An 18183-nucleotide genomic window follows, 5' to 3' on the forward strand; every position below is an offset into this window, starting at 1 on the left:
ACACAACTTATGCACTCCCCTTCCAGATGAAAACCTTTGACATGCACTCCTGTAACCAAATCGTTATGCACCAAGTGATTCATCTTCCTTAGGTGAATATGCCCCATCTTTCGGTGCCATAATCTTGATTCTTTCTCCGTTGCTCTGGACACAAAACAATGAGCCTGACCCGTGGTTGTAGTAGCGACGCTCATGTCCAACACGTACAGATCATTGACTCTTGGTGCTCTCATGATGATCCATTCCTCAGGTATCACAAATCCCGGTTTCAAGATCAAACATTCTTTGTCGGTGAAATGAGTAGTATACATCCTGTCACAGATCTGGGAGATACTCAGCAAGTTGTTCTCCAGCTCAGCGATGTAGTTAACTCTCTCAAACGTTACGATGCCATTTGATAACGTTCCTTCACCTATGATCTTTCCTCCTTGATTACCCGCAAAACCCACGTAACCACCGTTAATGTTTTTCACATCGTACAACAATGCGGTCTTCCCTGTCATATGTCTTGACGCTCCACTATCCATTATCCATCTAGATACAAGTTTTGGAAGATCCTGCACATAACAAATCATCACTTAAACAACTTCAAGAAAGATGCCGATTCATGCTTCGCTAACCAGGAAGCTCCGGCAATTCAAACTATTTAATCAAACATGGTGTCCACCCAGGCTTCATCAGCCTTAGGTGTAACCTTGACTCTTGCAATTTGAATTTTGAAATTTTCAGCCTTGAGAGGTGGAAAATTTGCATCATAATCAACCGTAATTGATTCTTCAGCCTTTTTCACCTCAGAAGTTGAAACTTTCTTCTTAACTTTTGATTCAAATTTTAGGTTTCCACACCTGTTGAGTTACTGCAACCCTTTTGTAAAATTTATCATTTTGAGTTACCAACTTCTTTACGGGTTCATTTTTCACTTTGATGTTATCAATTTTAACATTCTTCTTTTCAACAACCCTTTTCTCAACAATCATCGGTGCTTTACCCTTCACATCAACCTTCTTCTGTTGAACTTTCACAGCTTCAGTCTTAGGCTTCACAAATGTACACTTTCGTGCAATGTGACCAACCTGATCACATCTAAAACAAGTACGATTATCAGCTACTCGACTCGTGCCTTCAGACTGAGCCTGTGAAGCTCTCTTCTCAAAGAACTCTTTATTAGATTTCGAAAAAAAATTGTTTCTCTTCATCAGCTAGTGAACTCGAACTATTCACAAACGTTTTCTTCTCGAGAAACCTCTTGTTTGGAATATTTCTTTTCTGATACTGTTTACCCCCCTGATAACCACCCGACCAGTTGTTCCTGTTGTTATTGTAAAAACGTGGTGGATTAACAGATTTCTTGTTGTAAACCTTTTGTTTCTCAAAACCCACTTTTCTCTTTGTTTGACTCAACTTGTTCACTTCTGACAGTTCCACTTCGACCAGTTTGAAAACATTTGTTAATTTGTTCACGTTTACATTCTCAATCGGAAACTCTGAATCCGAAAACAACTTATCCGATCCCGACATCTTGTACATGACAAGATCAGGTTCATCATTTAAGTTGTTCTTGGACTTTTGTTTCGGAATGTATTTGTCCAAGAAACACCCATCCTCCTCAGAAGTGTCACAATCCGGTTTTAGCACTTTGTCAACCACACTTTTTACCACATCATTTTGGACACCCTCGTCATTGGAAGACGTGAACGTGACATCAATGTTCTCAGGAAGTTTAACTTCACTTTCTTCCTCAATTTCAACCAAACTAGATTGCTTTTTTGTGTAGTTATCCAAAACTGGCGGTGGAACTTTATGAAAACCTACACCCATTCCATCAGAAAACACATCCTCGCCAGCTTTGTTTTTCCCAATAGGTTTGGGAACAATATGCTGCAAAACAAAGCTTGCTGAGCTATAGCTGTTTAACTTCAACTGAATTCGTTCGTTTTCAATTTTAGCTTCTTGAACTTTGAGTTTCTGTTTAGCAATTTCATCCAGTTGTTTGTTAATTGATTCTTCTTTTATTCTTACCACAGCTCTTAGATGTTCATTTTCTTTATATGTTTTGCCATTTCGATCATCACTATCTTTTACAATGCTTTTAAGGTTTTCAAACTTTTCAGAAATCTGACGATTTTCAAGAATTAACATTTCATTTTCACGTTTAACTTTCTCATGTTTAATTTTATCAGTTTCAATTTGAGCCGTTAATTCTTTAATCCGTTCAGTTGAAGCTTTTACGGTTTTGTCACGACCGAGAATCTGATCCTCAACATTTTTGACTTCCGTTGTCAAATTCTTAATTTTCTCACTGTTTAGGTACGTGACAGTGCTACAAAAATTGCATTGTTTGTTGCAATTTTTGCAATCAGCATTACCTTCGGTCTTTTTACCTGACACATTAGTCGACGCATTTGGACTGACCTGGCCCTTTGACTCAGTCACAGAATTAGAGTCTACCTCAAGTGCTTTCGCGGCCAGCACTTTGTCAGCCATCTTTCCCAGGTTCTCTGCTGTCAACTCCTGCGTAGTACCGATAATACCAGTATCAACCTGCTTTGCTTTCTCGAACTCTTCTTTTTCTTTCTTCTCTTTCTCCTCTTTCTCCTTTCTCTCTTTTTCTTTTTCTTCTTCAATCATCTTCTCTGTTGGCGTTCCCCACCACTTGTTCTACCAGTACTCATCATCCTCTTTTATCTCCTTGATGATGGCTTCCATATCGAGTGTGCTGTCATCAATCGCAATGTTTCCATACTGATCAAGGTAGCATTCTCTGTCTGGATCCCATCTATTTGCTCTTCTTGCTTCCAGATGAATGCGAAAGATCCTTAAGATTCTGTTTTCAGCAATCATTTTTCGATAACAGTACTTCTGCTCGTCAGTACGATCATCTTTCCACGGAATCGGATCATCGTTGCTTGCCATGAATGCGTAACCCACCGCATCTTCTTCCGGTAGAACTTCCTTACTCCAATCGTACCCCTCATCATCGTAAATCACAGCGAGAGCCCTCGATTTGTCTTTGTTGTCTTCAGTCTGCTTTAATCTAGGCGGCTCGGATTTATTCTGATGATAGATTGCCTTTTTGTAGTAATCGTCTCTAAACGGATTCTCTGACTCATCAGCGTACGCGTTTCTACATTCATGCTTGAAGTGACCCTTCTGCTTACACTTAAAGCACGTCACCTTGGATTTGTCGAACCCCAACTTTGTAGACGGACCACCGATCGTCTTCCTCCCGGTAATTTCCATGAAACGTTGTGCACGTCGAACTGCACTTTCCATCGCCCAACGAATGTCGATCAGCTCCATTTCTTCGGGGTCTATCTGATCGTAATCTTCTTTCATCAGATTTGTATTCCCGATCTTACCAGCCACCAACCCTTCATATGATTCCAACACAGATGCCAAGAAAACCATCTGTTGCTTAGCTGACTCCTCATCAAAATTCTGTGCGTTCTTCAAATCTATTGCAATGTTGCATGAAAACTTCGCATCAGAACGATTTGCAGAAGACAAAGATCCACTGTGATAACCACTGTGACTTCCGCTGCTTGGACTGCTTTGACTTTCTTTGCTTGCTGAAGAAACATTCTCAGCAGAAAATGCAGTTTTTGGAGAAGTAGCTTTCGGCATCAAGCTTTTCGGATAGTACAAATCCAGGTTTTGCTGATAAGATGAGTGATTGACTTTGTATGTTTTCTTCAGTTCTAGCTCATGACTTTCAAGTCTCTCAATCACCAAATCTGGAGTCAAATCTTCAGGAGCAATAGTGTTCTTCAACATCAGTGCGTAATATCTCCAATCCACTTCATCTGGTAATGAATTGAACAGTTTGTCAACAAGTTCTTCATCAGAATACGTGATCTTACGTCGTGCAAGCTCCAGCTTCAGATGACCAAACCTTTCAATCATTTTGCAAACCGATTCATTTTTAAGACAACCAAACATGTCAAACTCTTTTCTAAGAAGTTTTGTTTTACTTTTTACAATCTCTTTACTTCCTAGACACTTCTTCTTGAGTTTTTCCCATAAATCTTTTGCATTGGAGTAGTCTATCAACGAAATGATGTCTTCCCGCACCGACTGAAACAGTAAAGCCATACACTTTTGCTCGGCTACAAATCCTTCAATTTCTTCAGCTGATCTCAATGCTTCACCATTCTTCTTTCCATTTGCATATCCATTTTTCATGCTTTTCCAGCTTGCAAATGCGAATGCCATCAGCCAGTCTTCGAATTTTGTAGACCACCTACTATAGTCTTCTATAGCCATCAGCTTCGGAGGTTTGTTGAATGTACCAAATGCAGTCTCAGACTCCCAAGCTTCTTTCTTTTTCTCTTTCGGTGGATCCTCGTTCGTATTGCTCGAAGACGTATCATTGTTTCTAGAACTTCCTGTGAATGCATACATGTCGCTGAAAGGATTCAAGAAAATATCATCCATTTTAACTGTACCTGCAAAATCAACAACACTTAGAAAAATTTCAAAAATTTTGAACAACAAGACACAAAAGTGGATCTATCTGTATAGGTGACAGATAAGCGAATCAAATAAACAATCAGATTAGCGAATCTGTTCGAGCGAACCAAATAAGCGAACCAGACAATATTAGTTCGAGCGGACCAGGTAATGTACGTTCGAGCGAACCAGCAAATGTCCGTTCGAGCGAACCAGAAATTGTTTGAATAATTGGACCGTATGAGCGAATTTGTACTTGAACAGATAAGCGGACCAGCAATGTATGTTCGAGCGGACCTATATGTGTCCGTTCGAGCGAAACTATTAGTAAAACTGTCTGAATGAGCGAACCTGATTGGTTATTTCAAGCGAACCTGTTTAGAATTTTGAGCGAACCTAAACAATTGTTGTCCAAAAAGCGAACCTCTCGATGTTCGAAAAGGCGAACCTATGATTTTACCCAATTTTAACCATTTCTAATCCGAGTTTTAATCTAAAACTTTCTAGGGTTTGTTATTAGTATGTTTTACATGTTATACTCAATTTTCAGACAATTTCAAACGTAGGAACCACTGTAAACCGAAAAAGTATGAGAGAAAGTGAGTAGAAAAGAGAGATTTCTGTAGATTCAAGCTGTAGTAGTATGAACTCCTCGTCCTGAGCTCTGATACCAACTTATTGGACCGTTTTGCGACCCTGAAAAGTCAGTCAAGGTAGTTCATCTTCGTATATAAAGGCGGAATCAGTATATAAGAAGTAACACAGCTTGTCCTTTCAATTCCACTGCTTTTTATTGCTTTCTGAGATAATTTTGACAGAGTTCCGTTCCAAAAGCACAATCAAAACTACTTAGATCCGCTCAAATGATCAGGTATATATAGGGTTGCCTGGTTCGCTCCAACTGACTTGACAAATAAGCGAACCAGTCACACTACCATATAAGCGAACCTGATTAAGATCCCTGTGAGCGAACCTGTATCTAAAATGTACATATAAGCGAACCTTCAACATAAAACACATATATTAACTATTTAGACCCTCTATTAACCTATCTTGACCTAAGACTTCACGTAGACATAGTCAACAGACATCCTATGCATCAACAACTAGTCTTGCATCTTTTATTGTCACTAAGGCCTCGTCCAATCCTATGTGAGTATGCATCAATATCATCATCAAATGTCATCAACTATAGTACCTGAAACACATGTGAAAGTACATCAGCATAAAAATGCCGGTGAGTACATAGGTTTTGTGAAAAATAAGATTCATGACTTAGGTTTAAAAAAACAATGTTTAATGAAAACTTGCCATGAATCCAGTTTAAGTGTTTGCTTTTATAAAACGTTTGAAAAGCGATAATAAGGTAGATGATATGTAAAAGAGTAATGTAAGGTTAATTGAATAACCAAGTAAAAATGAGTTTGTATAAAATAAGTTGTTTGTAAAACAATGTCTTGTGAAAGATATGTCTAAACTGAAATGATTTAAACAACGCTGCGATATGTAATATCATACAAACAGTTATATATAGGAAGTACCAGCGGCGTATCCACCATGCTTGTATCATATTACACACGCCTCGTCACTTAAATCACTTTAAACAAACCACCAAAGTATAAAGTTCATGTTTAAACCGACCATCAAATGCTCTTGTATGAATCATTGTCAATGTTTAAAAGTCCAAAATGTAGTCATGTAGTTATGTATGTGTAAACAAAAGTTATGTATGGTAAGTAAAAATGAGACTACTTAAACCATAAGTAAAAATGAACCAAAACAAAGTATTTTGAATAAATCAAAAAGTTATGTTTTGCAAAGTAAAAACATGTTTTAATGATACAAACATTTATGTGATAAGTTAACGCACACATCCAAGCCTTGAGACAGCAGGATAACCTTAGAGTAAAGGTTATCAAAAAGAAATGTTTTCGGATTCGGTCATTCCATCCATCCAAACAAACCTAGTATTTTAGGAACGGGATTTGTCAAGTCCTATGGTACCACTACCTACTACCGAGCGGCATGATCGGTGTTAATGAATGTAATAAAGAACCGTTAAACAAACCAAATGTTATACCAAATGTAAACAAGTTATGTGAAAACAATGTACTAAGTATGCTAAGTAAACATACAAAGCAGAAAAGTCATGTAAATCAATGTGCTAGCATGTTAAATGAACATACATAGCAAAAGAAATGTAATGTAAAACAATATGCTAGCATGTCAAGTGAACATACATAGCAAAACAAAATGAAATCATGTACTAACAGTGTACTAATGAACATAGCAAGTATATGATATGAAAACATGAAAAGCATGAAAGTAACAAGTAGGCACATGTGTTTCACCCCAAAATGTTTGAAAAACAGTAAAAGAGGGGACTATGTACTCACTTGAGGGTGCTTAGAAGTCTTGAACAACAACCAAGCAAAGCTAGATGGATCACAGAATCAAACGGCACCCTATATAGATAACTACATAAATAACCGGACCTAAATTGGGGGATTGGATAGTATGAGGTTTCGTAAACCAAATGAGTATTGGAACTCATATGATATGGTTAAACAAGCCCTCATACTAAAATGAAACCAAACCTAAGTGCTTTTGACCTGTTATGACCCGTTTAGGTAGCTTATGCTACTTTAACGCGTCGTTCGCGTAAAACGCGTTCGGAATGCCTAACTACTCCTATGACAAGCAAGATATGCCTTAATATGCTTAATATTGTTGCTAAATCAGTTTAGATACCAAAAATTATGTTGCATAGGTTTAAAATGAATTTTAGCGTAAAAAGGGTATTTTAGTAATTTACCTAAGGCACATACATTACTTATCATACAACTACTTAAACGACATGACCATAAGGTATAACCTCGGAAGGTTATTCCCTATACAACTATGGTCACCTAATGTGTTTGGTTGGATCCTAATGATCGACCAAATGGGTCGGGTTCGAAAGTATAAGCGATTGTTTAGATCGCTTACCTTTACGACCCTAGACAAGCACAATACTAAAAGTGACGAGCTAAACATGTCGAAACATGTTTAACAAAGTTAGAAAACAGGTTTGGTATTAAAACAAACGGTTTTAATAACCTAGAGTAGTTTGGTTACAAAATACGTGAGAAACCGCATTTTGGCCGAAACTACGACTCGTCACTGAGCCTAGATAACGTGGTAATCAGTAGGTTTAGTGTTACGCCCTAACACGTTTTACCTTAAAAAAATGACGCAGCGGAAAAGAGCTTTAAAATTTCTTTCCTTATTAACGACATTACTTTTGAGAAGGTTCCAAAAGCTAAAATGTTAAACGTTCTATAAAAGAATTCACAACATTCGTACTAAAATTTACATTTCTAGACGTTATATATTTCAACTATATGATCGATCTATCCGTGCAATCCTTGCTCTTGACTCGATCTACGTCCGCTTCACTTCCTAAGTAGCAGAAGAAGTCCGTGTATCACCTGTGGGCATCACATACAACTTAGCCGTTAGTCAACGACAACATCATATAACATTAATCTCATATAATTAAGGATTGAATAACGTTTGACAATTTAACATTAGTTCATCCAACTATCCTTACTCATCCTCTTATTCCGGGTTGGGCTTAAATTTCGTAAGAATCCGATGTACTCGTTCCTGCATTACATACCAACCTCAAACGCATAATTAGTAACATTAAAACTCTACGTATTTAAATCATGCACACGTACCATCTTGCATACATACATACTCCTCTACATACATACATACCTTTCTTACAACTTTACATACGTGCATACACTCATACATGTCTTTACACATACATACATACACAACCACATACGTACATATCTTTCCTACATTCTTATATAATCATACAATATTTACATGGGACTTAGACTTAGATTTATAGCCCATAGACATCTAAGGAACCATCAAAATCATGTTTGGAAAGTTCACCGTAGTCCACGGATAACAAACCGAAGCCTACGATACATAAATCAACTTAAATAACAAATTTTTAGGTTTTTGAACTTGGGGAGGGCGTCGGCGACGGCCCTAGGGTCGTCGGCGACGGCCCTTGCAATTACCCGTAGCCAAAAATCCCCGTAGACAGTCAAATAACCCGTCAGCCAAAAATTCACTTTCTGGAGCCCGTCGGCGACGCCCTCTAGAATTTGCAGTTTTCTGCAGTTCCGTTTCGTCGTCCGTACGCACTAAAACGCGCATAACTTTTGAACCGTTTACCCGTTTAACCTCCCGTTTCTTCCTACATGCTTGTAAATTCACATTCTATCATATTAACTTAAAATCCTACCTCCGGATTAAGGAAATTATTAACTTACATGCATTCGACATATTATCATTTTCTAACTATTAGACCCGTTCGTGCATTTATCAACATAATCTGTTTATTTGACCTCAATCCCATATGAACTTTAATAATTTCATTGGCACCTACCATAAAAGATTAAATTCTCGGACGTCTTGCATCCTCTTAACCCATTTTCGCTCAAAGGCTTATTTTTGACCCGTTATGGGTATTTGCGCACTAAGTGGACTATGACATACAAAACCAGATACTTCGCTTTCATACTTGTCCAAGACATTACTCTAATTGAATAGCTCGTTTCCAAACGACTTCTAAGGTCGTTTGCCTGATATACCTATGAAAGGCATTTTAGTCAACTATGCTCTATCCTTAATAACAAAGGAATTTCTTACATAAGTAACCAATTCCACTACTTAGCTACAATTTCTTAATCACACCTACCTTGCTCGGATCAAAACTAAGATCCGTTTAATACTTCATTGACATCATACAATTCATTCCTATTTAACCTCAATTATCACATATAATTAAATTGCATATAACATTACATAAACAACTAAGAAGTGATTACGGAATCACTTACCTCATGCATCCGTGTTCATATCTGATCCCTTGTTTCCTCTTGGCCCGTTAACACCTCGTGCTTGAGCCCGTCTCGACTTGATTCCTATACTTCCATTTCATCGAAATCACACTCTTATTAGCATACTCGTTTGTACATGTTAACAATCATATCAATCTCATATTTCACGTTTGACTTACTTTAGTCACAATCAACAAGCATAAGACATATAATCAAATTCATATCTTTTTCAAACTCATGAAATTCGTCATGCCATCACCAATATCACGTATCGGCATAACATGTAACTTACGACTTCCTATAGTCTTATTTTTATGGCAACGAATCATATCATGCTTCCTATACATAGTTGACTTTCAGAAGTCAACAATTCATTATGTGAACTTTCGACTTATTCTCATCTACTCGTAATATCAAAGTAGGCTATACAAAAAGGCACCATATACATTACCTACTCTCGATGCAAATGTGCTTACAACCATATTCAAATTAGTAATTTAACAAGATCATACCATCATTTTCGTATTTCATTCCTATATACACCAAGCTTTTTCATAACATTTTGCATCCTAACTTCACTTAAGCATTTCATCATACACTTGGCGTGCATACCACCTTTTAAGCATAACGTACAACTAATTCATGCATAATCTTCTAAATTCATACATAGTTCATCAAATCCTTCTACTCATCAACAAGTAGTATTTAAAATTAAACATCAAACATATTATCATCGCATTTCATTCAATCACCTAACAACAATTCATCATACCCGCATATTACATCAATCTTTCAACAAGAATTGGACATAGGTGGTGACTCAAGTCATCATACTCACAATAACAAACGGGTTTCACCCCTAAACATCAAATTAACCTAAACCATGCATAATCCATGTCCTATATGGTGAATCTAACACATATAAATGATCAATTTCATACCAATTCGCGGATTGGAACATAACCCACTTCATACAAGTTCATCAATCTAAGTTTCAAGACATACCTCACGATCCCCTTGTCTAGGTGATCACTAATTCATGTTCCTTAATAGATTTGAGCCTCGATTCAACCTTCAATTTGGAGCTTCTTTAAGAACTAGGGTTTACACCCCTTTGTTCTTCTCCAGAGCATTCCACGCACACACACACACGATGTATGTGTGTTGTGTGTTATGATTTTGTTTATTAAAACATAACTTTCCCCCTTGTTCATATATGGTCCCTCAAGTTTGTTCCCTTGTTTGCTTTGCTAAACTTTTGACTAGGTATAATAACCTAGTTACTACATTCTATTTTATTAAACATGGGGTCTCACTAGCAAATTTAGTAGTTCGAGTTTTTGGGGCGTTACTTAACTAGGTTAAATAACCTAGTTGTTTATTTCATGCTAAGTCGTATAAGAACACATGGCAATCATAACCATTCGGGTTTTGGGGTGTTACAAGTCTACCCCCCTTAAAGAAGGTTTCGTCCCCGAAACCTTTCTCATTCATAGTAGTTCAATACTACTCTTACTTTTCAAGTTGTTCATCTACAATACTTATGTTAGATTCTGCTCCAGAGCTCTTATTAGTGTCTTTTACCTTATTATACTAGCTATTAGCACATATCACCACTAGCGTTTCATTCATCGGGTTTATTCCAATTGTATACAATTATTAATCATACAGACCTAAGTCTGCGGCTTATTTCTAACTTCCTATATAAGCATATTACTTTGTTAATCGAAATAAATCGATTTATTTTACACCACTCATACCTCATATACTATCTTTGCATTTTGTTCACTATGAGCCATCTTCAACATTCCCTTACTATCATTACTTCTGATTACCTTTAAGCTCCTAGGAGGGGTCGATATATTATTATACGCATACTATAATCATTCAAAGACTTATTATTACAACCAAAATCACCCTTCTCAAACCTACTTATCCGTACTTACCATGGAGACTAAGCATTATGTCCATGGTTACTATCGTTATTTATGCCATGCATATCTTTTCTATAATGTCTTGTTCAGATGAACATGGCCAACAAGCCGAGCATCAAAGTTAGCATTTCTTGACAATATTTGTCGTCTCTTATATTTTATCAGAATTTCCACAGTTACGAGCATTCAAGTTCAATACTACCCGACGTTCATTACGAACATTTTGAAATTTACTTTGCATTTTGCATTTCGGTTTGTATATATATATATATATATATATATATATATATATATATATATATATATATATATACATTCTATTCTGACACATCCATCTCTAGTCGAGTACTAACCTCCTATTAAAGTTACACCCCTTTTTATACATACCTCTCGGAAGTAGATTCCGTTGATTTGTTATCCATACCTTACGAAGATCATTCCTTTCCGATTAGTGACATTGCGTGTCCATTCATCAAGCTCACCTATGAGTACAAAACTTAAAATATCAAAACATTAACTAACGAGCCCAAATGGCAATCGCCATCTGACCCGCATGACCCGTTTATCCTTTCGACCTTCTCGCATGCAACGCATTCGCATAAATACATTCATATATATATAAATATATATGAAAATTTAAGCATAGTTTGAATCATATCACTTAAGAAACATTTACTTGTTTGGTTCGTAATTACTTACACCTTCGAATATTTTCACTCCTATCATACTTTTGTTCATTTGCTTTACGTTTACTTATATGACTTGTGTGACACAATTATGGTCAAACTATTGACTTCTTCTCAAGTAGACTAGCTTTAGTCGTTTATACCTTAAATCCGTTTCGCGGATTCGAACACCTTACTCATACCTTTCGTACCTTTCATGTTTTGAATCCGTCTCACGAATTCAAATATTGCATTCATCTCTTTCATTCTTTGAAGCCGTCTCGCGGATTCAGTCATTTCGTTCATGCCTTTCATTCCTTGAATTCGTCTTGCGGATTCAATCATTTCATTCGCATATTTCATTCCTTGAATCCGTCTCATGGATTCAAGCATTGCATTCGCATATTTCATTCCTTGAATCCGTCTAGCGGATTCAAGCATTGCATTCGCATATTTCAGTCCTTGAATCCGTCTCGTGGATTCAAGCATTGCATTCGCATATTTCATTCCTTGAATCCGTCTCGCGGATTCAAGCATTGCATTCGCATATTTCATTCCTTGAATCCGTCTCGCGGATTCAAGCATTGCATTCACATCTTTCATTCCTACAAAGTACTCTCAATCCCCCGAGAGTCTTACTACCCATTTCACCCACACGCCTAGCTGCTACCAAACTCTATCGGACATACCTGTAATAATTATCACGGTCTCACGAACGTCATACGTTTCTTGTGTACTGGCCAGGTACACATTCCACGTACTAGTTTCGTGTCTTCGCGTAATCGCCACCTTATGTCTGAAGAATTTAGTTTCGGCTCGTGTAACATTTTCAAAACTTATTTACCATGTCGTTATCATAATTTGTTCAAAATTTTTCTTTCACTTGCTTAACCATACCATTTCATACGCCCATACGTTAGGTTTACGTACCTGGGGTCAATTCGTTTCATTACTTGCCTCGATGCCAGTCCTAGACCACATTCACGGATCATCTCTTCCAACAATTGTGCTTACTCTTCACAAAACATACTATTAGTTTCCTTCAAATACATAATCTAATACATACTTGCATTCGCTTTTGCGTTTAGGCCTCGATCGAGTCTTGGATTGCACGGGTTCTTGGTCACGAGAGCACACCGGTTTGAGTTCAAGTATTTACCTCCTGTTACTTGATTCTCTCAAACCAGGGCTCTGATACCAACTTGTTACGCCCTAACACGTTTTACCTTAAAAAAAATGACGCAGCGGAAAAGAGCTTTAAAATTTCTTTCCTTATTAACGACATTACTTTCGAGAAGGTTCCAAAAGCTAAAATGTTAAACGTTCTATAAAAGAATTCACAACATTCATACTAAAATTTACATTTCTAGACGTTATATATTTCAACTATATGATCGATCTATCCATGCAATCCTTGCTCTTGACTCGATCTACGTCCGCTTCACTTCCTAAGTAGCAGAAGAAGTCCGTGTATCGCCTGTGGGCATCACATACAACTTAGCCGTTAGTCAACGACAACATCATATAACATTAATCTCATATAATAAGGATTGAATAACGTTTGACAATTTAACATTAGTTCATCCAACTATCCTTACTCATCCTCTTATTCCGGGTTGGGCTTAAATTTCGTAAGAATCCGATGTACTCGTTCCTGCATTACATACCAACCTCAAACACATAATTAGTAACGTTAAAACTCTACGTATTTAAATCATGCACACGTACCATCTTGCATACATACATACTCCTCTACATACATACATACCTTTCTTACAACTTTACATACATGCATACACTCATACATGTCTTTACACATACATACATACACAACCACATACGTACATATCTTTCCTACATTCTTATATAATCATACAATATTTACATGGGACTTAGACTTAGATTTATAGCCCATAGACATCTAAGGAACCATCAAAATCATGTTTGGAAAGTTCACCGTAGTCCACGGATAACAAACCGAAGCCTACGATACATAAATCAACTTAAATAACAAATTTTTAGGTTTTTGAACTTGGGGAGGGCGTCGGCGACGGCCCTAGGGTCGTCGGCGACGGCCCTTGCAATTACCCGTAGCCAAAAATCCCCGTAGACAGTCAAATAACCCGTCAGCCAAAAATTCACTTTCTGGAGCCCGTCGGCGACGGCCCCATACCCGTCGGCGACGCCCTCTAGAATTTGCAGTTTTCTGCAGTTCCGTTTCGTCGTCCGTACGCACTAAAACGCGCATAACTTTTGAACCGTTTACCCGTTTAACCTCCCGTTTCTTCCTACATGCTTGTAAATTCACATTCTATCATATTAACTTAAAATCCTACCTCCGGATTAAGGAAATTCTTAACTTACGTGCATTCGACATATTATCATTTTCTAACTATTTGACCTGTTCGTGCATTTATCAACATAATCTGTTTATTTGACCTCAATCCCATATGAACTTTAATAATTTCATTGGCACCTACCATAAAAGATTAAATTCTTGGACGTCTTGCATCCTCTTAACCCATTTTCGCTCAAAGGCTTATTTTTGACCCGTTATGGGTATTTGCGCACTAAGTGGACTATGACATACAAAACCCTATACTTCGCTTTCATACTTGTCCAAGACATTACTCTAATTGAATAGCTCATTTCCAAACGACTTCTAAGGTCGTTTGCCTGATATACCTATCAAGGACATTTTAGTCAACTATGCTCTATCCTTAATAACAAAGGAATTTCTTACATAAGTAACCAATTCCACTACTTAGCTACAATTTCTTAATCACACCTACCTTGCTCGGATCAAAACTAAGATCCGTTTAATACTTCATTGACATCATACAATTCATTCCTATTTGACCTCAATTATCACATATAATTAAATTGCATATAACATTACATAAACAACTAAGAAGTGATTACGGAATCACTTACCTCATGCATCCGTGTTCATATCCGATCCCTTGCTTCCTCTTGGCCGTTAACACCTCGTGCTTGAGCCCGTCTCGACTTGATTCCTATACTTCCATTTCGTCGAAATCACACTCTTATTAGCATACTCGTTTGTACATGTTAACAATCATATCAATCTCATATTTCACGTTTGACTTACTTTAGTCACAATCAACAAGCATAAGACATATAATCAAATTCATATCTTTATCAAACTCATGAAATTCGTCATGCCATCACCAATATCACGTATCGGCATAACATGTAACTTACGACTTCCTATAGTCTTATTTTTATGGCAACGAATCATATCATGCTTCCTATACATAGTTGACTTTCAGAAGTCAACAATTCATTATGTGAACTTTCGACTTATTCTCATCTACTCGTAATATCAAAGTAGACTATACAAAAAGGCACCATATACATTACCTACTATCGATGCAAATGTGCTTACAACCATATTCAAATTAGTAATTTAACATGATCATACCATCATTTTCGTATTTCATTCCTATATACACCAAGCTTTTTCATAACATTTTGCATCCTAACTTCACTTAAGCATTTCATCATACACTTGGCGTGCGTACCACCTTTTAAGCATAACGTACAACTAATTCATGCATAATCTTCTAAATTCATACATAGTTCATCAAATCCTTCTACTCATCAACAAGTAGTATTTAAAATTAAACATCAAACATATTATCATCGCATTTCATTCAATCACCTAACAACAATTCATCATACCCGCATATTACATCAATCTTTCAACAAGAATTGGACATAGGTGGTGACTCAAGTCATCATACTCACAATAACAAACGGGTTTCACCCCTAAACATCAAATTAACCTAAACCATGCATAATCCATGTCCTATATGGTGAATCTAACACATATAAATGATCAATTTCATACCAATTCGCGGATTGGAACATAACCCACTTCATACAAGTTCATCAATCTAAGTTTCAAGACATACCTCACGATCCCCTTGTCTAGGTGATCACTAATTCATGTTCCTTAATAGATTTGAGCCTCGATTCAACCTTCAATTTGGAGCTTCTTTAAGAACTAGGGTTTACACCCCTTTGTTCTTCTCCAGAGCATTCCACGCACACACACACAAGATGTATGTGTGTTGTGTGTTATGATTTTGTTTATTAAAACATAACTTTCCCCCTTGTTCATATATGGTCCCTCAAGTTTGTTCCCTTGTTTGCTTTGCTAAACTTTTGACTAGGTATAATAACCTAGTTACTACATTCTATTTTATTAAACATGGGGTCTCACTAGCAAATTTAGTAGTTCGAGTTTTTGGGGCGTTACTTAACTAGGTCAAATAACCTAGTTGTTTATTTCATGCTAAGTCGTATAAGAACACATGGCAATTATAACCATTCGGGTTTTGGGGTGTTACATTTAGTCACTAGGGACTATGACCATCGTGATTACGCTCACGTTATGAAGTTCAAACGAACTTCGCGTTGATCATAAACTGGTCAATGCAGAAAGTCAAACAAAGTTTAACTTTAACGCTAAAACGAACAATAGAACGAAAGAATACTTACAACGGGTCCAAGAACGAAAGCTTTGATCCGAATATTCTCAGGTATGAAGTGATAAACACATCAACTTAGAGAACCAATTCAGATTCAAAGTGTGGGTTTGAGAGTGAAGATGGAGGTGGGTATTTATAGGAAAACCAAGACCGTTAGGATCGTTCCTCGATAAATGAGCATTAATCTGGACCGTCCAAGTGGGCACAAGGTTTTGGAAAACTAGGGGTGCCTCAAAACCATCAAATGGTATTGAAAATGTTACAAAATAGCCCCTAATCTTCAAGTTTCATGCTGAAAATGGACCTGCAATTGCAAAAATGGAGTTTCTGCCCAATCAGTTGCTCGCGTAGCGCCACGGGGTAGGCATTTGGTGCTCGCCCTACGCTAGCATGTGCCAGATACAGCAAAGTTTCAAAAATGGCAGAAATGGTCCCTACACGTGTTTAAGCCCTTTTTTGATGCATTTAAGCCCCGTTAACCTCATTTCAAGGCTCTAAAATGAAGTTAAGGTATAGGGAACTCAAAACATGCTTAAAAATATCTCGGATGTCGGTTCGTTTGGTCGTACGATCGCGATGTTTGCTTAATTACGACGGAATCCGCATAAGCGTGAAAAACGATCCAAATTGCGCGACGAATGGATTTTTCTTATGCCAAACACTAAAATAAAATATTTTAATGCTTACATAAATTTTTGGATGTCCGGAAGTTTTCAGAACCTAAGTTATGCGCGAAAATGCAAACTTATGCACTTTTTGACGCTTTTAGTCCCTGAATGACCAAAAAGTTTATTTTAGCACACCGAACACCTCAAAGCCTATTTCTAAGCTATGTAAAGGATATTTTGGGTATGTTTAACTTACGGTCAAGTTCCGGAATGTCCGTTACAGTACAAATTGACATACTTTCGCAGTTTGTCGAATTTAGTCCCTGTAAGCGAATAGACTTGATTTCGGCATACCAAACTATCCAAAACTTATTTCTAAGTTATGTAAAGGTTATTTAAGGTATGTTAAGCCTATGTCACTATTCCGGAGTGTTTTTTGCATTAAACTGGTTATATTTACGCATCAGTGCGCTTATAACCCTCTAGAAAGCGATCTAAAGCCCGAAATCGAACAATAATTGATATGTGCAAAAGATACACATATTTTTATAAATCCCAAATATGAAATACAATATTTCACTGGTTTAGTATTTGTTTGATGGTTGAAGAGACACAGAATGTCACAATTCCATGTTAAGCATGCCAATCCTAGAGATCAAGCTTTCAAAGGTGGATGTGTCTAATGCTTTGGTTAGCACATCTGCCAGCTGATCTTTAGTTGGGACATGATGCAGAGAAATCAAACCTTTGTCATAGCAATCCCTCACAAAGTGATGTCTGATGTCGATGTGTTTGGTGGTTGAGTGGGAAACTGGATTTTTGATGATATTTTCTGCTGCCTGGCTGTCCAACATGAGTGGTGTCTTCAAGGCAGTGATACCAAAATCCAGTAACTGATTTTGAAGCCAGAGCAGTTGGGCTATACAGCTTGCAGCAGCAATATATTCTGCCTCAGCAGTGGATGTGAAAACAGCTGCTTGCTTTTTGCTTTGCCAAGACACTAGGCAATTGCCTAGGAATTGGCACCCTCCTGAAGTGGACTTCCTTGTTTTATCACATCTAGCAAAGTCACTATCTGAAAAACCTGAAAGCTCAATTTTACC

At 37.3% G+C, this 18183-nt stretch overlaps 1 long non-coding RNA gene across 1 annotated transcript; it reads right to left on the reverse strand.

Annotated features, from left to right (window-relative positions):
• Positions 1–7799: 7799 nt before the first annotated feature.
• Positions 7800–16032, reverse strand: LOC118482793. Its single transcript, XR_004868823.1, has 4 exons — positions 15894–16032; positions 14890–14972; positions 13554–13609; positions 7800–7919 (listed from the first exon to the last, which is right to left on the reverse strand). It is a non-coding gene; the product is annotated as an uncharacterized LOC118482793 (long non-coding RNA).
• Positions 16033–18183: the final 2151 nt, after the last annotated feature.

The sequence above is a fragment of the Helianthus annuus genome, chromosome 10, assembly GCF_002127325.2.
Source record: "Helianthus annuus cultivar XRQ/B chromosome 10, HanXRQr2.0-SUNRISE, whole genome shotgun sequence".
In the NCBI taxonomy this organism is placed as follows: domain Eukaryota; kingdom Viridiplantae; phylum Streptophyta; class Magnoliopsida; order Asterales; family Asteraceae; genus Helianthus; species Helianthus annuus.